Genomic DNA, 23957 nt, shown 5'->3' with positions numbered 1-23957 from the left:
AAAAGGGAGGAGAGATACCGGGCGGTAGTTCTGAATGACTGAAGGATCTAGTGTGGGCTTCTTCAGCAGCGGGGTGATGTGGGCCCTCTTGAAGGATGAAGGGAAACATCCAGAAGATAGGGAGGAGTTCACGAGGGAGGTGACTAATGGGAGGATGTCTGGTGTGATTGCCTGGAGGAGAGATGAGGGGATAGGGTCGAGGGCGCAGGTGGCAGGGCGGTGGGCGAACAGGAGCTGGGAAACTTCAGAGTCTGTGAGGAGAGAAAATGTGGAGAAACAGGGGGCAGAGGGCACGGAGGGCGCGGAGAGGGCAAAGGAGCTGCGGATGTCTGCGATCTTTTCATCAAAGAATGCTGCAAAGTCATCTGCGGTGAAGGAAGACTGGGGTGGAGGAGGTGGCACGCTGAGGAGAGAGGAGGAAATTGAGAATAGTTGATGAGGGTTAGGAATGGAGTTATGAATTTTAGTTTGATAGAATTTGCCTTAGCGGCAGTGACAGCAGAAGAAATCTCTGTCAGGAGAGACTGATAGGCTGAAAGGTCAGATGGGTCCCTGGATTTGCCCGCCTTCCTCTCAGCAGCGCGGAGGCTGGCCCTGGAGGTGCGTAGGATGTCAGACATCCATGGACTAGGAGGGGATGAGCATGCTGGCCTAGGGACAAGGGGACATAGGGAGTCGAGTGCTGAGGAGAGAGATTAAGTTAGGGTGGAGGACGCAGAGTTAGTGGGGAGCTTGGAAAATGATTGAAGAGGGGGAAGGGAAGCAGTCACTCTGGGAGCGTGAGAAGACATTACATTACATTACATTACATTACAGGCATTTGGCAGACGCTCTTATCCAGAGCGACGTACAACAAAGTGTATAACCATAACCAGGAACAAGTATGACGAAAACCCTAGAGAGAAGTACCGGTCCAAGTACAGGGAACAACCGCATAGTTCAACTTGGACCCTGATGGTTAAACTGATTAACACTAACAACGAGAACGGCAACAACGCAATCTATGGAAAAATAAAAATAAATAAAAATACAATTAGTCGTTAAGACAGGTGCATCAACTAAGTCACCTATGAAACAGCTGCCTAGTTACAACCCTAAGTTTAGTCATTTACAGGGGGGAAGGGAGGGATGGGGAGAGGTGCAGCCTGAAGAGGTGGGTCTTCAGTTGTCGTTTGAAATGGGTCACAGTCTCAGCTGTTCTGACCTCCACAGGGAGGTCATTCCACCATCGTGGGGCCAGAACAGACAGGAGACGTGTTCTGGAAGTGCAGGTGCGAAGAGGGGGAGGTGCTAGGCGTCCTGAGGTAGCAGAACGGAGGGATCTGGCTGGCATGTAGGGTTTGAATATCTTGTGAAGGTATGCTGGGGCTGATCCCTTGACTGCCTGGTATGCTAGGACCAATGTTTTGAATTTGATGCGAGCTATAACAGGCAGCCAGTGGAGGGTAGTGAGCAGGGGAGTTACGTGGGAGTGTCTGGGGAGGTTGAAGACCAGACGAGCCGCAGCATTCTGAATGAGCTGCAGGGGTCTGGTGGCAGATGCCGGTAGTCCAGCCAGAAGAGAGTTGCAGTAGTCCAGGCGGGATAGAACCATTGCTTGGACCAGGAGCTGGGTTGAGTAGGTGGTGAGAAAGGGGCGGATTCTGCGGATGTTGTATAGGAAAAATCTGCATGCCCGGGTTACTGCTGCAATGTTGTTGGAGAGGGACAGCCTGTTGTCCATCATCACTCCGAGATTCTTGGCGCAGGGTGATGATGTCACTACGGTGTCCCCTAAGGAAATGGAAAAGTCGAGGAGGGGAGAGGATAGAGCAGGAATAAAGATTAGCTCCGTCTTTCCCGGGTTGAGCTTCAGGTTGGTGATTGTCCATCCAGCTCTGTATGTCCCTCAGGCAAGCGGAGATGCGGGCAGGGACCTGTGTGTCCGATGGGGAGAAGGAGAGAAAGAGTTGCGTGTCGTCGGCATAGGAATGATGGGACAAGCCATGGGCAGATATTACAGGGCCAAGGGATCTGGTGTACATGGAGAGGGTGAGAGGGAGCAGAGGTTACGGCGGACAGTGACGGTGGGGGTGGGAGGAGGAGAGGGAGGATGGGGAGCGAGGGGGAGGGAGAAGGAGATGAAGTGATGGTCAGACGTATGCAACCGTGAGATTGGAGCTGGAGCAGTTCCTCAGGAAGATCTGGTCTAGGAGGTTGCCTGCTTTGTGGGTTGGGGGAGAGTGTTGTAGGGAGAGGTCGAAGGAGTGGAGTAGTGGTAGGAAGGTAGCAGACTGGGAGGCCTCTAGGTGGATGTTAAAATCTTCCAGGAGAATCAGCGGGGTGCCGTCCTCAGGGAAGGAGCTGAGCAGGGTGTCTAGCTCATCCAGGAAGCTTCCCAGGGGCCCCGGGGGACGATAAATAACAACAATATAGAGGTTAGTAGGGTATGTGATAGGAGACAGGATGGAATTCAGAAGTGGATATAGACAGGTCAGGGAGGGGGAGAACAGAGAATTTCCAAGTGGGGGAGATCAGTAGACCAGTACCACCACCACGGCCAGATCGCCAGGGGGTGTAGGAGAAGGAGTAGGAGGACGAGAGGGCAGCAGGAGTGGCAGAGTTGTTTGGAGTGATCCAGGTCTCTGTGAGGGCAAGGAACTGCAGGGATAGGAGGGAGGCATAGGCGGAAGTGAAGTCCGCCTTGCGCGTAGCAGACTGGCAGTTCCATAGCCCCCCTGTGACCGTGAAGTTCTCACAGGGGGTCAGCGGGGGGTAGCAGAGGTTGGAGAGGTTCCGTTGTCGAGGGGGGCCACGTCGCTGGAAGCGTCTTCTGAGGGGGAGAGAGCAGACTGGAATGGGGAGCTGACTCATAAACTAGGAGGGAGCGACGCTACATATATATATTCTATAGATACCCTTTAGGATCACTGTTACCAGCTCATATTTTGGGCTGTTTTGGCTCGACTGTTTGAATTTCATACATGTGATAGTCTTCCTGGCTGAAGAAACGGGGGGGGGGGGGGGTGCAATTCTCGGCAGGGATGCAAAAAATGGCATAACAGTTGTCAATGTATAAGAGTATTTTAAAAATACAACATGATGGTGGACATTTCATTTGAAGTCAAGTATTTAGACCAGACCTGGGTCAAATACGTATTTGTTGTGGATTCAAATACTTTTCTACGCTTTACTGATCTTGTCTGGTGTATTGGAACCAATGAAATAGAGGGTATGCATTGACGTCACTTTCCCACCGGAATACACCCCCTCAGTTGGGACTGAGTGGCAAAACATGCTGCGACATGGCTGCCTTTATTAGAGGAAACTGCAAAACCGGGAGTAAAACAAACATTTATCTGCTTAAATTAAAGGCAGCTGGACTCGACAGTGATCCTTACAACTTACCAAAGAACCAGTGGTCCAAGTCTGCCGGAAGTTAAGTTAGGGCCAGAACAACGCACATGCGCAGTAACGTTGTTTATGTTGTTACCGTTGAAAGCGTCTATAGAGAGTATGCGCATGACGTCACAGTAAGTGGAAGTCACTGCGGTTACACCCACTGAGTGGCAGAAAGACTACTGAATGGCAGCGTTAGCGTTCAGCTTGAATGCCGCGAAAACACAAAAAACACATCTAAAATGGGAAAGAGCTGTTGTGCAATTGACTGTACAAATCGATTCAACAAGCAATCGGAGCTATCTTTTTACAGACTGCCGAAAGCTAAAGAAAAGAGAAGCAAATGCATCGCTGCAATTCGCAGAAACAACTGGAATCCAGGCACCGAAACGTGGATTTACGGTTGTTATTTTGTGTCAGGTATGTTGGATTTTTGGGTAAAATCTATTACACTGTTGTAACCCAAGTCGCAGGACGCAAAATAGCCGTTAGGAAAGCAGTTTGAAATTATGAAGCAACGTCTGCCCCATTGGCTTTAATGGGTCGTGATGAGATAATTACGAGCACGTTGCTTGTCTTAAGTTGATATAATAAATAAGGCTGTATTAGTATTACTAAATGTCTGAAGGCGATTTTTTTAAATACAGTTTATTATGTGCATTTTTACTGGATTTACATTTTAATAGGTAATGATGTCCAGTTATTTCTCAAAAATACGAAGTAACAACGGGCAAGCACCAGCTACTAATCGCAGGGATTCAAGCAATTAGTTTCACAATTCCCTAGTGGGGTTACAAAGTTAAATTATGTATTTTTACAAATTTTTGAAATGTAGTTTGTTCCTGAGATCAGGTTGCACCCCACAGCACAACAACCTGAGCCCAACATCAGTCTGCTCATCAGTTTAACTTTCACTCCGTTTGCAATCGGTGTCATTGGGATGGCAGAACTTGAAAGAACTGAGGAAATATTGGGTAGCATTGCTTTGGAATACATCTTATTTAATTTCGGTGAGGCAAGATAGCCTATATTGTTTGTAGTACCGTAACTTGGCGTCATTTTGATATCAATACTTTTGAGTAACTTGGCATTTTTGTACGTTGAAAACGTGTTTTTTATGAGATATTAAACACAAACCCAATAATAAACAAACACAGAGCCACGCCACGGCAAAATCCTTGCCGCCACACCATACATTAAAAAAAAATTTTTTATAATAAAATAAAATATATATATATATATGTATATATATATACATATATACACATATGAAATTAGCAAATCCACACTGTAACTTTATTTCTGGAGATCTATGAACCAAGTGGTTTTACCAGCACATATTTTGGGCTGTTTTGGCTCGACAGTATGAATTTCATACGTGATAGTCTTCCTGGCTGAAAAAACAGGAGGGGTGCAATTCTCGGCGGGGATGCAAAAAATGGCATAGCACCCCCTGATTTACTAAGGCAGGCGCAAAGCAGCTGCTGCCTTTGTTAATACAGTATTGCCTTCTTTGTTATAATTTCTTTCTGTTGCTTTACAGCTCTACTAGTGACTGCTGTTCTGTCTGCGTGAACAGCTGCCCAGTCTTTCCTCTCTGTTATGACTAATTTAGAAATGTACTGCACGTTGCTGTTTTTAAGCGCTGTGCGCATTCAGGGCCGTGGGAAGATGCTTTACTGAATGATTTAGGGATGCACAAGGGTTAAATAGCCTAGTCTATGTGTCTCTCCCTCTATCCACCACCTATCAGTCTGATATTAAGTTTATTTGTCTGTTTATTTGATTTATTTGTCATTAGTCCATGCTCACAGTTATTTTAGTCTTTAAAAGGATATGATGTAGCCTAGTTGACAAAACAGAATATGCAATCTAAAATTGTACTGTGGAATGACAACAAGAGGCTATAGTGTCACAAGAGTTTACTGCGCATAAAAACCACTAGTGAGGAAATGCTCGTTCTTGGCTACTCAGAGGAGAGATGCTCCTTGAAGGGGGGGGGGGGTATTTATTAACCTCTCTTGGTTGTCCATCGAATCCGATGATGACGTCCACTTCTGTATTTTATCGGTGAACTCTTTGATGGCTGAATAGTTCTATCCTGGACCCACAAGTCCTATTGCAGGTAGGACATATATATGTGGTGGTAGTGGTAGCAGCAACCATGGGTGTGTTCCTCCTGAGTCTCCTTTGCTGTCTCCTGGCTGTCCTTTCCTCCTCCTGCATGCAGATCCCATCCAGGCACAGCTGCCACCAGTTGTTACGGTCAGCAGCAACATCCTCCAGGTCCTCGGGTCTGATTTTGCACTTCCTTAACGCAGTCTTCAGCTGGTCCTTGTAGCGCTTCCTCTGCCCTCCTGCTGAGCGTCGTCCATGGTGTAGCTGGCCATATAGCACTCTGTGAGGCAGCCGATTTGGGGGCATCCTTATCACATGCCCCAGCCATCGTAGCTGGTGCTGGGTGATCATAGCCTCAATACTTCTGCAGTTGGTCTTTGTGAGTATTTCAGTGTGAGGCGCACGATCACGCCAGGTAATTCCCAGGATGTGGTGAAGGCAGCGTATGTGGAAGTGCTCCAGGGACTTGATGTGGCGGCTGTAAGTTACCCAAGCTTCGCAGCTGTAAAGGAGGGTGGTGATGCAGATGGCTTAGTAGATGCAGACCTTTGTGCGGAGATGTAGGTTCTTGTTTTGAAAGACTCGGCGCCGGAGTCTCCCAAAGGCAGCTGATGCTTGTTTAAGTCGGTTCTGGACCTCATTGTCAATGCTGCTGTCTTCAGAGAGAATACTCGCCAGATATTTCAACGATGGAACTACTGACAGTTGTTCATCACCAACAGTGAAGGCTGGTGGTGTGGGTGGGATGGTGGCACTCCATTGACGTTGACGGTCAGTCCCATCCTGCTGTACGCTCTCACTGCCGCCGCAAGGACAGACTGGAGGTCTTGTGGAGTGTGAGACACAAGAGCACAGTCATCTGCATACAGCAGCTCAAGGACCCTTTCTCTATGCAGTTTGGTGGTTGCTTGGAGCCTCCTAATATTGAATAGGTTGCCATCTAGCCTGAATTCCACTGCCACACCGCTGCTGTCCTCAATCTCCTTGTGGAGAAGCTGGGTGACACATAGGAGGAAGATGCTGAAGAGCACCGGTGCTAGCACACACCCCTGCCTGACCCCTGTATGTACAGGGAAAGGGGCAGACTCTTGTCCTCCTATGCTCACCCGAGCAGTCATTCCATCGTGAAACTGGCGGAGGATGTTGACGAATTTGTTGGGGCAGCCGAACCTGAGGAGGACGTCCCACAAAAGTTCTCTCTGGACAGTGTCAAAGGCTTTAGAGAGGTCGACAAAGGCCATAAACAGGTCCTCATGTTGTTCCCGGCACTTTTCCTGAAGCTGTCTGGCTGTGAAAATCATGTTGACCGTGCTCCTGTTCTTCCTAAACCTGCACTGTGATTCAGGCAGCATTGACTCTGTGATGTTGTTGATCAGCCTCTGAAGCATCACCTTAGCCAGGACCTTACCAGCAACAGCAAAGAGTGATATACCCCTACTGTTGCCACAGACGACCTTGTCACCCTTGTTCTTGTAAATGGTGACAATATTGGTGTCTCTCCATTGTTGTGGGATGTTCTCATCAGCCCAGGTCTTGGTGATGTATTGGTGTAGAGTTCTTGTACAGAGGTACCCTCCCTGCTTTAGCAGCTCACCAGGGATCTTGTCATTACCAGGGGACTTGTTGTTTCTGAGGGAACGGATAGCTAATAGGACCTCCAGGAAGGTTGGGGGCTGGCTGAGGTTGTGAATGGGAGGAAGTTTAGGCAGTTCATCCAAAATGGTGGGGTCTGCATCCGAGTCCTGATTAAGAAAGGTATAAAAATGTTCAGCCCACCTCAACAGGATGCTATTCTGGTCCTTCAAGACTGTTAGACCATCTGCTGTTTTCAGGGGAGTGATGCAGCGATTTATTGGGCCGTAGATGGTTTTGATAGTGTGAAAACCTCACAGCTAGACCAATGAGGGTTTGTAGCTGGAGGGGAAGGCACCGCGTGTTTTCCCTTGGCTGGTGTGAGTTAAAATCACTGGGCACAGGGCACAATTATATTTAAGAATGCAATGGATCCGTCGCCACTGGTCAGATATGAATGCGCTGCTTCATATCCCGCTTAAGACTGGCCTGAAACGGACCAGTAACATTCTTGTTACTCTCCGTTCGCAAACGGGGCTATGTTGTCATCAGAGATATATCTGATCTGTCGCCGGACTGTCAATATTCCAATGGGAGCATCAGAATATTCACAAATGAGCGGAACAACACATCACATATGTGACGGGTGCTGGAGAAAAGATCCGCAAGTCGCAAATCTTGAAATCGCGCTAGGAGGCAAAAAAGGTTTTTTAAATTTTTTTTTACTGTTTTCCTTTTTTTCATATTACGAAAGTTAAAGTGTTGAAGAGGTCACTCAATAGAATAAACAACATTTTTAGGGTCACTAAATACTTAGAATTTGTCAGCAAAGTGGGCTTGTTTTTGTGATTCTTACAGCCGGGTTTTGGAGGCGTGATGGGGGTGCAGTTTAATTAGCATGTTTGATTTCGTTGGTTATTGTCACTTTGTTTCGGTCAAGCCACCGCCCATAAATAAAGCTGTGTGGTAGTAGCCTATGTTTGTTTACTGTGTGAGGTTGCTACAATGGCGGACACTCAATCAGTAGGTGAGAGTATAAGCTTTCTAACGATGTATAACATGTCTAATTTTGCTTTTGGAATAGTGTTTTATAGGTTAGCGTAACCGAACATTTTCTTACCATGGCATTCGCTGTATATATGGTAGCATTAAAAGACGTTGCACCTAACGAAACGTTGTCAACGATTTTTCGTAATTCCTTGGAAAATACCATTATTATTGAGGACTTCTGGGCATAGCTAAGGCATATGTTTGCTGATAGACCTATCTGACTTCGTTTTCTGGAGCAAAACAGAAGCGGATAGAACTGTCATTGATTTACTGTCTCTGTCTCCATCTACTGAACATAGATAAGATTTCATCATTGCTATGTAAGTGTTACTGCTCAAAATATTTCGGTTATATACGTTATTTTAGAAATTGAGTGTCTTTAAATAGGTTAGTGGTATTATGTAATGTGGATATTTCACACTGTAATGTAAGCGTTAGTTAGTAGTGTAATAGTTTTTGTGACGCATGCAACAGTGATGAGGAGAGTGTTGAAACATTGCCAAAACGTGGTGGACGGCTGAAAATTGTTTTCATATCGTTTCATTCCCATACAAGAAAACATAGGAGTGTACAGAGTATCGAAATACATACAAGAGTTAATTATTACACATGAAGGTATTGTGTGACTATATTTTTGCATTATGTTTAAATTATATCTATATTTCATCTTAAACCTTCATAAGGGGCTCATATGCTTTACAATGGACAAAAAGCATTATATTCCTTTTTGGAGAGATTTTGGATTTGTTTCTGGACCCTTAGCTATTTCAGACCAGTGTTAATAATTTAGACATTTTGGGTAGATTTGGAGATGCTGGGTACACTGCTTAGGTTTTGCTTCATAGATCTTTAGTATTTCTACATATCCACCCTTATATTTTATGAACTTGTGGTCAAGAAGTTTTTGATCCAGGACATGTATACTTTCACCTGCAGTCTCCCAGTATTTCATTGCAAACTAAAAAAGGAGCAAATTCATTTTAGATTTTTTGCCTTGACCATTGCATTTGTGGCACTTTATTTCTTACAAAATTATGAATATAAAGTAATCTAAGCTAGTATTATAAATGCTACAAATGTATTGCTTCATTTAAGACATTTTTCTAGTCTCTGTGGTGTTCACATCTGGAGTTATAATGCTTTAAATAGGGTAACCCCTAAATGGGCAAGGATTGACAGGTACTCTAGTGGTTGGGGTGGAGTTAACTAGCTATTGTTCCCACCCATTATCTCCCTGTGAGAAGTGTGAAAAGTTCAAGATCTTTCAAGGGGATTTTCTCTGCTACTTGATTTTAGGAGTACCAACATTCACATAAGCATATCTTCTTCAACTATTTTCAGATTTCAATGTATGACACATCATTTGAAAGCTTATAATGCACTTTCATAATCTGTAAAAAAACTGAAAAATGACCTTGCCCTACTTGAGGACCAAAACACCAGCACCTGTCACATATATCCATGACCACAGCAAGTAAGCGTAACAGTTACTATGGTTTACTTTCGTAATAATATGACTCCAAATGAAATTAGAATTTAAAATTTGGTTTTAACCTTACGTGGATCTTGGAGTGGTTACACTCGACTCTATCTTGTGCCATCATTCCTCAATATATGCTCCCGGGATTAGCACTATTGCTAAATCTCAGTTTGGTGAAGCCTACAGAGGGTAGAAGGCTGACCACCATAATACATGCATTCCTTTTTGCATAGACAGTTATGAGCCCAGGACAGTGTGCATTTATCGGGCTCCTTAAGGCGAATTTGACAAGAACTGATGTATAACACCCAAGGGTCCTCTTAAGCCAACCAGAACCAATACAACACCAATCCCGTTAGCGGGCAGATCGTGGTCGCCTATCTAACTTGAGGACCTCACTAAAGACTTTTGCTGTACTAGACCCCTGATCAGTAGGTCTTAGTCAGAATTGTCCCCCTGAGTATTTAATCAGAATTTCGGCTGAAAAGAATATTAAATGGATTAGAGTCATGAAGACCACGCAAGTTAAAAATAAGAAGAATTTATTAACAGGCAGGTAGGTCATTAGCTTAAAACAGTCAATTTAAAAATACGGAAGGTTTTAAAACATAAATACAGAGTAAAAAGTTCTTACCCAGCCTGTTCAGCTACACACGGAACACAGAGTATGTGCAGTGTGGGAAGTCGATTACGATCTTCCCTGTTCAGCTATGCACAGAACACAGAGTATGTGCAGTGTGGGAAGTCGATTACGATCTTCCCCGACAGGATTGTCTCCCTTCCTTTTAAGTCAAATCCCACGTTTGATCTAGGCGGCATTGCCATAAATTAACCTGGACGAATGATAAAATCTGGAAATTAGGCCCCCACCGCTTGGAGGCTGTTGTCAAAACAATTGGTAGGGAGATTGGAAAAAGGAGATGATTACCAGAGAGGACATTCCATTGTGATGGGTTTTCCCTGAGTTTCTGAAACTATGTTTTATTTAATTTTATTTGGTATGAAACATATTTCATTCAATTTGTTGAATTTCCCTGAATACGTCCATACCAAACATGTCAAGGGGATGTAATATTATGGTGCAGTCATGAAAATACCCTTTTGTTGAACCATTTTACATGTAATCCATGTTATTATGTAAGGCATAATACAGCAATATAATGAAAACATGTGCATGGTTTGTAAGGTTTTACGGGGTTTGTGAATATGATAAACAGATGGTTTAGAGTCCAGATCCAGAAAAGAAATAAAAAGTGTAATGACAGAGGGGCCCACATAAGGGCACTGTGGTACTGTCAAGAGCAGTTGCCCCACCATTTTGCCAGAGGCCTGATGATCTTTTCACCCTTAATGGCCCCAACACACACACACCCACAACCATAGACAAAGAGACCAGTTCCCTTTATCTCAGTCTTGTCCAGAGGGTAACATTCCAGAGAGCCAATGGCCTGTTCATCCAGAGGAAGTCCGAGTAACCTATTGTTTTATCACAAGGCTCTCGGGTCCTTTGAAGTACAGGATGAGTCCCAGCCTGCAGGCTCATTCAAATGCCAGCCTTTTCTGGGTCCCAGTTTGGCTCCCCTCTACAACAGCATTGTAAAAATTGTGCATGTCATTTTTATCGGCAAATGACTGTATTTCCTGTGCCTTTTTTGCCCACCACTTATTCTGTATGGTCTGAATAGTCCTTTGCACTTCCTGTCGAGCTCTCTGCCATTGCTGCCTGGTGATGCTGGATGAGGGGTTGTTTAGGGTTGCCCAGTGTGCTTTGTGCATGTTCTTCAGCAAGTTATGGATGGTATCCGAGTTATCGTCAAACCAGTCTTGGTGGTTCTTGCTCTTATAGCCAGTGGTTTGGGTTGCTGCCTCATAGAGAGCCGAGCTGATAGAGGTCCAAATCTGATTCATGGTGTTCTCTGAACTCAAGGAGAACTCCATCTCCCTTAGTTTCTCAGCCAGGGAGTGACGGAACTCATTTCTTGTATCAATGTTTCCCAGGCGGATGCAATCTAGCTGCCTCCCGTTAGGCCCTCACAGCCGCAAAGGGGGGGCACTTTCATGTGGACCTTGGTCATAATCATACGATGGTCTGTCCAGCATTCTGCACCTCTCATGGCACGAGTGATGAGAACATCTCTGATGTCACTGCATCTCACTATGACATAGTCAATCAGGTGCCAGTGTTTGGAGCGAGGGTGCATCCATGATGTCTTATATTTATTCTTCTGCTGGAAGATAGTGTTGGTTATGGTCAGGTTGTGCTCAGAGCAGAGAGTAAGTAATCTCATGCCATTTGCATTGGCCTGGCCAATACCATGTCTGCCAAGCACTCCACTCCATATCCTGCTGTTCTGTCCCACTCGGGCGTTAAAATCCCCAAGCAAGAAGATCTTGTCCCTCTTGGGGATCCGGCGAAGAGCCTCGTCCAGTGACTGGTAGAAGCAATCCTTGGCCTCACTCTTGGATGGCAGGGTTGGTGCATAAGCACTAAGAAGTGTGGCGAAGCGATTCTTGACCAGGGGGATACGAAGGGTCATTAGTCTTTCACTAATGCCAACAGGTGTTTCAGTGAGTCTTGGTAGTAGTGTATTCTTGATGGCCAGTCCCACACCGTGCAGATGTTGTCCTCCTGGGGGGTAACCCTTCCAGAAGAATGTGTAGCCCATCCCTTCCTCTGTTAGAGAGCCGTCATCCAGGAGCCTGGTCTCACTCAGAGCAGCAATGTCGATGTTATAGCGACTCAGCTCGGCAGCAACCAAGGCTGTTCTCCTATGGGGTCTATCAGAGCTGCCATACGAGTCCAGGAGAGTCCTTACGTTCCATGTTGCCAGTTTCAGGTTGTATGATTTCTTATTTTTATTTTTATTTTGACCGTGGAAGTGGAATGACTTGATAGGTGCAGTATCCTATCCAGGTGTGGGTTGAGTGGGCAGTTTTTAGGCCACCTTTTCTAGGCCCTTCCCCAGTTAGGGTGAGCTGTGCGGTCCCTAAATAGGGCTGCTCAATCGCACAGGGGACTGCCGAAAACAGCTGCCACTCAGTCCCAGCTGTTAGCGACCATATACCCTGTGCTGCTGACGTGCAGGGTTCTAGATAGGAGCTCCTAGTCCATTCGTACCTGCTCCTGTCACCAGTCACCCCATCGCCGCCAGACATCAACCTGATGTAAGGTCCAGGTACTGTTCACCGTGGTCAGAGGTGGATACCTGCGCAAAGAAGTTTTTAAAGTGCCATAGGGGGTGCGCTATCCCCGGTAGCACTATCTTCGCCATGATGAGGTAAGCCCAGCGGCATGGGTGGACCCAGGACAACCAGTCCCCCATCTTGGCTGCAGGAGGATGCCGGGTCCTTGGTTTGTTAAGGCCTGCCTATTGCGCACCGCCAGCACGTTGCTTTTCTGTCAGGGTGTGCTCCCTTAGCCTTGCCTCAGTAGACTTACCCACAAGGCAGTGGTGCTATTTACCCATAGTTGGGACAATGGTTGGCGGGCGTTAGGGCGTGTCCACACGGTGGTGGGACTGCACGCCTCATCTCTGGGGCCCATTGCTGCTCCGAGATCACCTGCAGTTTAGCCTGGGACCCCAAGATGCCCAGTTACCATGTGTGGCCACGAGGAGGCACTGCAGGAGTCTTGGTGGTGGAGAGGCTCTGTACTGGTAGTAGGGGAGACTTACGCACTCAGCTCCTCTTTTCACCCCCTTGAAGGGGGCTAGCCAGCGGCGGTAGCTGTAAGCAGAGAGTAGCAAGTAGAAAGCGGCATGCACTAACTACAAGCACTTCTACGCTACACTACTGCACTAGGCGCTTCACACACACCCTGTGGCAAGAGCCACCCACACCACTAAGCAACACAGATGGGTATTTATTAACCACTAAGCAAACTGTCTGTTTGGTGCGTATGTTAACGCAAGCCTCAAGAGTGATCAGACTTTGAATGATTTTTGACCAAGCTACAGGCAACCCAACTCCTGTCGAAGAATATGAATGAACCAAATGCGCACTGCGCACTGCGCACAGCTGGAACTGTTTACAAACAAACGGGACTTTCCTCAAATTAAATACTCAGAAAAAAACCTATTATCTTACCTCAGACATACGGCTAGCCGCTGCTCCGGGTCAATCGGCTCTCTGAAATTACTCCTCTGCTTCTTCAAGCTAGGTTCCAGCTGTTGCAGCAGTGCTTTAAATTGTCTGACGGACATCCTGAAGTATGTTCTGAAGCGGCTGTGGTACAGTTTAAGCTCCTGAACCAAGCAGTGGAACTCACCAAGTCCCAAGTGCTCTCTTTGTCAATACTGGGTGTACCCAGGTATTTGGTTTTTTTTCCTTCTTTTTATTAAGTAAAAGGAGCACCAGGTCATCATCGCTTGATGTTGATTCCATTTTGTTTTTAGTGGCGCAATTGTTTTTAGAACCTTAATAATTTATTCGCAAAATCGCATCACACTTGATTTGAATACTCAGGCGCGTCAAAATTCGCCTCCGAATTATTTGCATTTTCATGTCGTTTACTCGTCACATCCCTGGTGTGTAAAGACCTTAAAGCCCCGTTTTGCCCTCCGTATTATATAGCTAGCTAGCTGTGACATGTCCTCACCTCCGTAACGTTATTTGTTGTCCTTGTGTCCATACATCTGTATCGGTGGTTGTAGCTGTGTCCCCTTAGCTAATACTCATGCATGCAGGATAGCATCCATACGCTCTAACTAGGTTAACTAAAGTAGGCGATCCGTATCCGTTAACTAGGTTAGCTAAAGTAGGTGAAACGCGAACATGTTAGGGTTAGCTAAAGTGAAGTTAAGGAAAATGACATGCATTTGGAAAACTGATGGGAAATAAAACAATTTATTGATTTCTAATGCCCCCTTTTGATATTTCTATTCAACGCTTTACTTGTGTGCCACTTGTGACATACACCTGTTGTGGTGCTTTCTCCGGTTACCTTATGAGGTGACCGTAGCCTTCAGCCAGGAGCAGATGTCATCAGATGGTACCCAACCTTCACTGAGTGTTTCAACCCATAACCACAACACGCTCCAGTTGGTGGGCCGGCAGTGGTGGCCAAATCACTGCCTGTCTGCTCCTGGCTTCCAGTTTCCCTCCTCCCACTTACTCCATATCCAGCAGGAGGCTCGTTCTGCCTCCTCCCCCATCCTACGAGCTGCTTGTTTTTTGCTCCTCTCGTCCAGGCCCAGAGCTGACAACAACCGCCATGCTGACCTGGCTGGGAAACCTCTGCAGCCGATCTCCACAGGGAACAACCATGCCTGCCATCCCTTGTCCTTGCATTCCTGGACTAAGGGCTGGTACTTTAACTCTCAGGGGTCTAAGGGTAAAATGAGGCAAACTGGTGATTCTGCGATGCTCTGGCATTTGTGTAAATTTCATCAACTTCATATACAGTGATTCCAAAGTTTTTCATATCTTTATTTTCAGCACAAACTCAGCTACAAGAATATAGCAGTAGTAAGTAGGTCATAATCATGTGTGGATTGTAAACTGCTCTAAAATCACACAAATTGTAAACAGTAGTTTTGAACATGCACAGGAATGTTGTAATAAAACACACTAAACAATTGTGAATAAGAATTTTGGTCACTGAAATGTGTTCATCAAGGTCTTGGGTATCAAAAGATGACAAAATATTTTTGCAAATCCAATGAGAAATATAAAATAAATTGCTAAAAGTAAGTGTTGTGACTATTATTTTTAAAAACGGGAGGGCTAATGGCCTTTCTGTAATGAATATTTATTGAGAAGGAGGACCTGCCTGCTAAGTAGGCTATTCACACCTGGCCGCATGCCTCCCCACCTCTAAGACAAAGACTTTTCACAAAGCAATACACAGTGAGCCATTTAGAAGACAGAAACGCAGACATCATTTGATTTTGGTACATTCATTGAAGTAAATTATATGAATGGGAGATGCAATTCACACACACTTCCAGGTTATTTCAGAATCAACTTTATTAGGCAAAGTGCATAATATAAAAGAGCATTTACACAATATAAACCCAATATTTCTGCTTCACACACACAATTTGACTCCAGAATGGTTGCCACAAGTGCCTTACAAAACAACAAACACAAAAGCCAATTTATACTTGCTCCCTTTTGCTATTGCCCTGGCAGCATGCTCGTTGGTGTTCTTGCACAGTGTCCTGACAGCATCTGTAGAGAAAAATAGTTTGAACAAATCCAGAGGAGTGTGGGCTTCTGTCGAGCTCAGCTGCACTCCAGGTTGCCGCGCAGGACGGAAACGCATCACCACATCAGCAGATTTCTCAGTTTTCCATGACCGAGCTGGCTGAGCTGCTTGCTGCTTGTTGACTGGTGTCCTCTTGCCACTCTTGCGTCGCCTCTTAGCAGGTGGTAAACTAGGCTGTGTTACCTGATCAGCATCTCTGTAAATGTAATAGAAACAAAATTGTTAGGAAATGTGACATCAAATCAAACTTTATTTAGCACATTCCCATCAACAACAATGTGATTTACAAAAAAGGGACAAACCACTAACTAATGAAAACAAAACTTAGAAAATGTGGCAGTTATATCTTATACAAACAAATAACCGAACAAACACAACCAGATGCAGAGAGGTAGCCTATAATTTTGAGATGCAACGGTTAGTGTGGAAATTTACAAACGCGCATATTACTCGATATTCCTACAAACACACACATAAATTGCAATACAGTACACATATTTACAAATAATAAAAGCTATCAACGAAACAACATTAGCTAAACTCACGCAACTCATAAATAATGCCTCAATCTGAAGTAGGTCTTTTTAGCTAAGTGGTTAGTTTATTTCCCGAACTTACATGCAATATACTAACATCGATTGTGCGAGGACACCCGGTTTTAGAATCCTAGCCACGCCAATACACGCCACGCATAGGTTATTTACGTACAGTGATCAAGTAAAATAGTTACAGTGCAATTTTTTGAGATGCAGTATTGAATCGTTCGTAGTGTGGCAATTTACAAACGCGCATATTACTGGATATTCTTACAAACACACAGATAAGTTGCAATACAGTACACACTACCAATATTATCGTAAGAAATACACTTACTCATGAAGTTGATCCTCAGCTGGATCAGTTCGCAGTTCGAAATGACACCATTCTTCATCAGTGTCAGCTTCAGTGTCCGGACCTGATGAGTTCGCGTCTTCATGGTCGCTCTCCCACAAAGCATGAAGAACATCCAGTCCAGTCAATCGTGCCATTTTCCGAAATGAAATGTAAGGATTGCCCGAGAAGACGTGGGCTATGCTTCTGTGTGACATTTTATCCTTGTTTACAGTAGGCGCTCTCGCACATCAAACGCATCGCCCCTCCCCTGCCATCGATAGCAATTAGCATGTCATTATCTTGTGAATGTGGTCTGGGCGTACTTACTGCCGAGCGAACATCACATATTAATGAGAAAGACTTAGCACATGGCAATGGTCTGTTTGATCTCATTTTAAATAGCTTAAAACAATTAATATATTTTGTCAATGGGTACATTGGAATGCCACGATTCTAAGGTTTATGTCAATGTCTTTGTTGTGTCCGTATGATAAAAACTCGCGAAGTTATTCATCCAAATAGCAACGAAATCTTGTCGAGCTCCGCCGGCGGAGCTCTCGACCCCAGAGAGTTAAAGCCTTTCTCTCGTGGTCCTCTTCACATCCCTCCTCCCACGGCACTGTCAGCTCAACCAGAATTATTTTCTGGTCTTCGGTTGACCACAATACAATGTCAGGACGAAGGGTTGTATGTACCACCTCCGGGAACTGCAGCCTCCTTCCCATGTCAACCCTCATCTCCCAGGACCTGGCAGTTTGGAGCAGATTGGGCTTTGGTCTTTTGGTTGAGAAAGGCCTGGCTCCCTCCTTGATGAAGGTAATGACCTTCCTCAAGTCCATGCTGGCTGGCCTCTGCTTGCTTCTCTCCCTCTCCATTGTATCAACTAGAGACAGAAGCACCTTATCATGGCGCCATCTATACCGTCCTTGAGTTAAGGATGTTTTACACCTGGACAGTATGTGTGCTTGTGTCCCCTTTTGACCACAGAGCTTGCAGTGCGGGTCCTCTCTCAGCCCCCATGTGTGTAGATGTGCTGGCGAGGGAAGGGTGTCATACACAGACCGCAAGAGGAAGGAAATACGGAAGGGCTTCAGTCTCCACAGCTCTGCCCATGAGATCTTGCGCTTGGGCAGATCCCATTTTGTCCAAGCCCCCTGGGACCCTTGTTCCACTGCCTTTGACAGCCGCTTCTCCTCCTCACAGGTCCGTATTTCTGCCTGTTCGATGTCTCGCCTGTTCCTTGCACTTGACTTTCCCCCCTGCTGGAAGTGTGCAGAGCCGAGGCCTTGCTGCCCGACGCAGGGGTTGCCGATGATGTCTCGCAGCTTCAGAGAACTCACTGCCTGCTCTACGGCTGCGTTGGCTGCCCACTTGTGCCCAGATCTGGTTGTGACACCAGCTTGCTTTACCAGGTCGTCGCTGGAGTTTCTGAGACTTAATAAGACTCTGCACTTAGCCACCTTGAATTCCTCCACTACTGATGACAGGGGGAGCTGTAGTTGCCCGGATCCGATGTAGAGACCCACTGAAGAGAAGCTTGGGGGAATTCCCAACCATCTCCGCAGATGCTTGTTGGTTTTCCTCTCGATGCCCTCTACAGCAGTCATGGGGAACTCATAAACTGTGAAGAGCCAAAGAAGCCTGGGCAGAAGGCTGTGCTGGTACCGCCAATAATGTAATGTTTCTGAGTTGAAATATCTTCATTTGGGCGCTTTTCCAAGCAAATATTTATATATGCGATTAATTGCGATTAATTTGATTAATTAATCAGCATATCATATTATAAATTCGATTAAAAATTTTAATCGATTGACAGCCCTACTTTTTATACATAGTCACATCATTTTGTACAATTAAATATTTAGTACTGGGTTGCAAATCCTTTGCATTCAATGACTGCCTGAAGTCTGTGACCCATAGACATTACCAGACGGTGATCGGTATCTTTCCTGGTGATGCTTTGTCAGGTCTGTACTACAGCCATCTTCAGTTCCAGTTAGTTTCAGGGGACTTCTGTTTTCAGTCTTCAGCAAGTGAAACGAATGTTGAATTGGATTAAAGTTAGGTGATTGACTTAGCCAGTCAAGAACATTCCACTTGTTGGCCCTGAACAATTCCTTGATTACTTTAGCAGTGTGTTTGGGGTCATCGTTGTAGGTACCATGTACAAAAGACATGAAACTACAATGCCCATATGTCCACCTCAAAGAGTGACTCATATAACCACCCCTCCTACCAGAGCTTTCCAGTTACAGTATTGGCTTACTTTGAAATGCGCAACCTTCAATAAAACGGAGGTTGCCTTTGTTTTACCCTCTCTGTTCCATTTCCATCTCCCTGGACTCGCCACCCTTCTCCCGTCTCCCGTCTCCCACTCGCATGAGTCCACACGTCAGGAAGAGTTTGCAAGGCCTGCAAACGACCAAGGTGCGTATACCCTCAGCTACTGGCTGCGGGAGGAATGAGGCGCTCCAAAGCACTTCTGCATGATTATCAGTGGTCGAAGAACCAGGAGAGCCACGCACGACCGACATATCCTGCAGAGCAAGTCCCACGAGGCAAGCAGCCTGCAACAAGGATCAAGCTGCATGTTTTGGAACCCGAAAAGGCTGAATGGCTTCTCCTTTTCCACTGTTGGGAATCTTCTCTCGTGTGGAACGGGAGTCGGGAAAGGTGCAATAACACACTGAGCACCACTTTTCAATTGAAAATGTTTTATTTTCATGCACAAAGGGAGACTCGCCGCGGTGCCACGACAAGTGTTCTTTATGAATCTCAACCAGACAGCCACAAGTGAAGGTTTAAGTATTCTGTTGAGAGGTGTGGTGATTGCCTAGTCTGAACGTTCCCAGATACGAATATACATTGCACCAGACTTCCCGGGGACACCCAAATGGTCTTCTGCCGGTGACACCCCTTTGATCAGTAGCTTTTGTATATCCTTATAAACAGTGATTGAACTCTATTTGTGGCCATTTGTCTCTAACAATGGGAAGCAGTTACAGAGTGTGAGTGTGGGAATGTGTATTCAGAATGAAGTTAAGACACAGAAAGCAACTTAATTGTTCAAAACTATCACCACAAGCCCCCCAGACTTCGCACTGGAAACCAAGAAGCATTTCAATAAGCAATCCAAAGCAAAGGACTTAAGTAAGGCTGTCACTCTGGGCATAGTATAATTAGCAACAGACTGAACGTAGTAATATTTATGACTAAATGTACATGACGATGCTAACGGTTATTGTGTTTTATTGATTACTGTCGTTCTGTATGTTCGGTTGGTTCTAAGCCATCCGCCGCTCTGCATTAATTTTCATACATATCACGCACAGAATGGATCCATTTAAATACTAACTGGTCTTAACACGGCATGTTGATCTCAAAAAACACACACCGATAGGTATTCAGTTACCCTTTATCTGTTTGGCACGCTTCATGCGCCATTGTTTTATCACTAGCTTTATCATTTCAAAAACCCGTTCATTCATACACTCCACTTTGTTCCTTTGGTCTCCTGGAGCACATGTGGTACACAACCCCACAAGTAGGAGAACATACAACACTCCTCACATACTTGGGCGCACGTGCCCAATGCTAACACACACATACACACAGGCGCACACAACATCCACACACATTACATTACATTAGAGGCATTTAGCAGACGCTCTTATCCAGAGCGACTTACACAACTTTTACATAGCATTTTACATTGTATCCATTTATACAGCTGGATATATACTGAAGCAATTCTGGTTAAGTACCTTGCTCAAGGGTACAACGGCAGTGTCCTTACCCGGGAATCGAACCTGCGACCTTTCGGTTACAAACCCAGTTCCTTACTCACTGTGCTACACACGCGTGCACTCACATAGTTTATTGTACATCATTGTAGTGAATTGTGCTTTGCCTCTTTCAGTACTTTATATTAAATAAACTTTATTATATTTACAAGGTTGTCTGTATTGATATTACTGTTGTGTTGAATTGAGTCAGCCACTGCTAATCAAAAGAACTTTGTAGAATACCTTCACCTCTTAGCTGAATCATTTATATTAATTTGGTATTAGCTGAATATACTGTATGATATTATGATTTGGTAAAGATTAACTATTAATGAGTAATTTTAATAATAATTAATTTAATTAGTAGTTTAAGTTGCCAATTTATGGTTTGTATATTTAATTTATGAGACTGATTATTACATGCTGGCGCCACCTGTGAGGATATAGATGTATATCTTATACATTTTGGTGCCCCACTATGAGAAGTAGCGGCATGTCCTCTACATTGTCCTGCTGCAAGGTGAATCTCCATCCAATGCGTTTTAGGCATTTCCGATGCCTAGGATCTGAGCAGAAAAAAGTCTATAGCCCATGTTGTCACTACATTTAGATCAAACCTTCCACCATTGCTTGTGTCGAAAGTGCTGCTATGGGTAACAATAGCCGCGTTTCCACCAAAAGTCCCAGGAACTACTTTTCAAGGAACTAAAAGGTTCCTTCAGCCCATGGTTGTCTACGTTTCCACCGCGGTCTAAAGTCCCGCGAAGATTAGGCAAATTAGCCCACTGACGTATGAAAAAGCGACGTTGTCATCGGTCCATCTGTCCTATGATTTCTTCTGTAACCCCATACTACCACTGAAGTAGCCTACATTATTTTCTAATAACCGGGACAGCCCGGAGGGGTTCATTCCACTTATATACAACGGGTTACCAACAATGACTATATATGGTTACTTTTGTATTTATTTATCGATTTAATCACCTGGAATTGAAATATTCTTCTGCAGCCGTTTGGGCATATTTTACCGTTGTCAAGCAAAACTGTCGTTGGTAGTTGAACTTGGACCGTTGTTATGCAACAAACAGGATATAACAGGCCAATAGATTGTACTTGTTTTATATATCCTCTCAAACACATTCATTATGTTTTTATGCGAACATTCACTTTCATGTCTTGACATTCAAGGCGACAGAATGCATTCACATTTCCAATATAACTGGCAACAACAGCAGAAAACATGCACACGTTGTAAACAATTTGCTGTTTAATTACTTTCTCATCGTCAATTCCATATAGGCTAATTGCAAAATGACAAGAATAGAACGAAAACTCGGACTTGCGTGAAAATTTAAATTAGCAGTGGTACAGCCACCGTTTGCTTTCCTTCAAAGTTACTGCTAGCCGAGCAACGAAGTGTGCCCTCCAGATGCGAACCATGCACCATAAATTAGTCCATAGTCTTCCTGGTCTTTTGGTGGAATTGAAGAATGGCAGAGTAAAATTACGGCAGTCTGAAAAAGCTAAAGGGACGATTACTAGAATTAACCTGTTATTTTACCCTGACAAAAAGTGCGGAAGGTGATTTCCAGTTTGCTTTTACTGTATCACCAATGTGAATTACACAGAACTACCGCATACCTCACATAACTGTATCAAACGTTTTGAGTCAATTACAACGGGCTAACAAAGAAAATCCGGAAGAAAATATTCAGCAACCAAATTAATCCGTTTGAATGTTTTGGTACGTAATATGCTGTCCCAGCACGAATGCTTAGCATTTCATAAAACGAATACTAAAGCAAGAAAAGAACAGAAGAGCACACGTTATAATTCCAAGACGTTGGCAGGCTATAACCAAAACTAGCCTACTGCGCCGCATAACATACAAGTTTGATTTGAAGTTATTATGAAAATAAATTGGTTTGCGGCTGCAGATTTTTAAACATGGCGGTTGAAATAAAACACTGCAAGTAGTCGACCAATCAGAAATTTTCAGCGCTTGCGCCCCACACCAAAGGTTCCGGTACTTTTGGAAAGTACTACCCCCTGAGCAGGAACTTTTTTGGGGGTAAAATAAAGCCCCCGGAACTAAAGTTAGACCCTAGTTCCTGCGGTCGAAATGCACTGAGTTCCTGAAAACGTTCCTAGTTCCGGGGTAAAGTTCCTGCGGTGGAAACGCGGCTAATGATAGACTGTCCAGAATGTAAACAAGTCAGGAATTCTTTGCGGTAAGAAAATGTTTTACGACAATGTTCAACCATACCAACATAATGTGGTAACATTAGGTTGACAGTGCGGTTTCATGAGAAAATATTAATATTAGAAACTTAGAAACGGGATAAGTAAAGGGACTGACCAGTTCAGTGTGACTGACCGCAGCATAGAACACTGCAGTAACACTCTTTTTCCCACTCGATTTCGCCCCACAGAGGCTCCCAAGACAATTGATGTTTTATTTCCAAATGAGTAGATATTTGGTGTCATTTTTGGCTGTTTAAAAAAAAGCATTTTGTTGGCCCGGCAGCCCATCAGGCCCGTACAATTATAGGGGAAAAACTGAATATGTAAAACAAAATGCTATTATTTTGGATTGCATCTGACATGCAAACTGTGGGATTATAAATAAACAATACTTGTTTTCCTTTTGATTCACAGGACATAATCGGAGTTAACCATCAGCTGTTTTTAAACTATCTAGCATTATCGGCTGTTACTGATCATTGGCAGATCAATCGTTGCATCCTTTAATCCTTTAATGCAACTTTAATCTCAGTTTCCTTGTACAATGAAGGGTATGTGAAAAGAAATATTTGAACAGATTTAGTTTATTAAACTCGATAAACAAATGCATGTGTCAGAGGATACATGCAATTAAACACAAATTTTTGAATAATAATTAGGTAACTTTCACATGCACAACCCCAGGAGGCATAACACATCACTGTACAACCTGCTTTTTTGGATATACTTGAAGTGAGTTTTCCAGCTTTACACCACAATCTCCCTAATACTTCTATACCAGCCATTGTGAAGCTGACAGGCCATCGGAAATATATGTAAACATCTAAAATATCTGTCATCACAAATGACAGATATATGGGCCAATCAAAAATATATACATAATCACATAATTTTTTATGTATTTCATGATGCAATTAGTCTTTGCAGGTTTTAGGAACTGCCTCATACTGGTGTAACTAACATATGATAAATGGATGAAGGTGCAGTTGCTAGTATACAAACTAGCATAAAACATTGCCATTAATGGGCAAGGACAAAAATCCATGTCTTCACATGCAAGATCACAACAATCAATCACCACATGCCATGATAAGTTCTTAATTTACAGAAACGCTTAGGACTAGACTATCTATTCAGCATTCATTTTAATGTACAAATTAAAATGTGCAAACACATACAAGCAGATTTCACCACAGAGAATGGCACTTAATAGATTAGCCATTTAATTCTCTTTATCATCAGTTTGACC

At 44.3% G+C, this 23957-nt stretch overlaps 1 protein-coding gene across 2 annotated transcripts in view; it reads right to left on the bottom strand.

Moving 5' to 3' along the window:
• LOC135258515 (ribonuclease inhibitor-like) overlaps nt 1-23957 on the bottom strand; it is a 362007-nt gene that overhangs the window by 59824 nt on the left and 278226 nt on the right. The window lies entirely within an intron of this gene.

The sequence above is a fragment of the Anguilla rostrata genome, chromosome 7, assembly GCF_018555375.3.
Source record: "Anguilla rostrata isolate EN2019 chromosome 7, ASM1855537v3, whole genome shotgun sequence".
Lineage (NCBI taxonomy): Eukaryota > Metazoa > Chordata > Actinopteri > Anguilliformes > Anguillidae > Anguilla > Anguilla rostrata.
The sequence above is the reverse complement of the archived record's forward strand: the minus strand, read 5'-3'. Positions and strand labels throughout refer to the sequence as shown.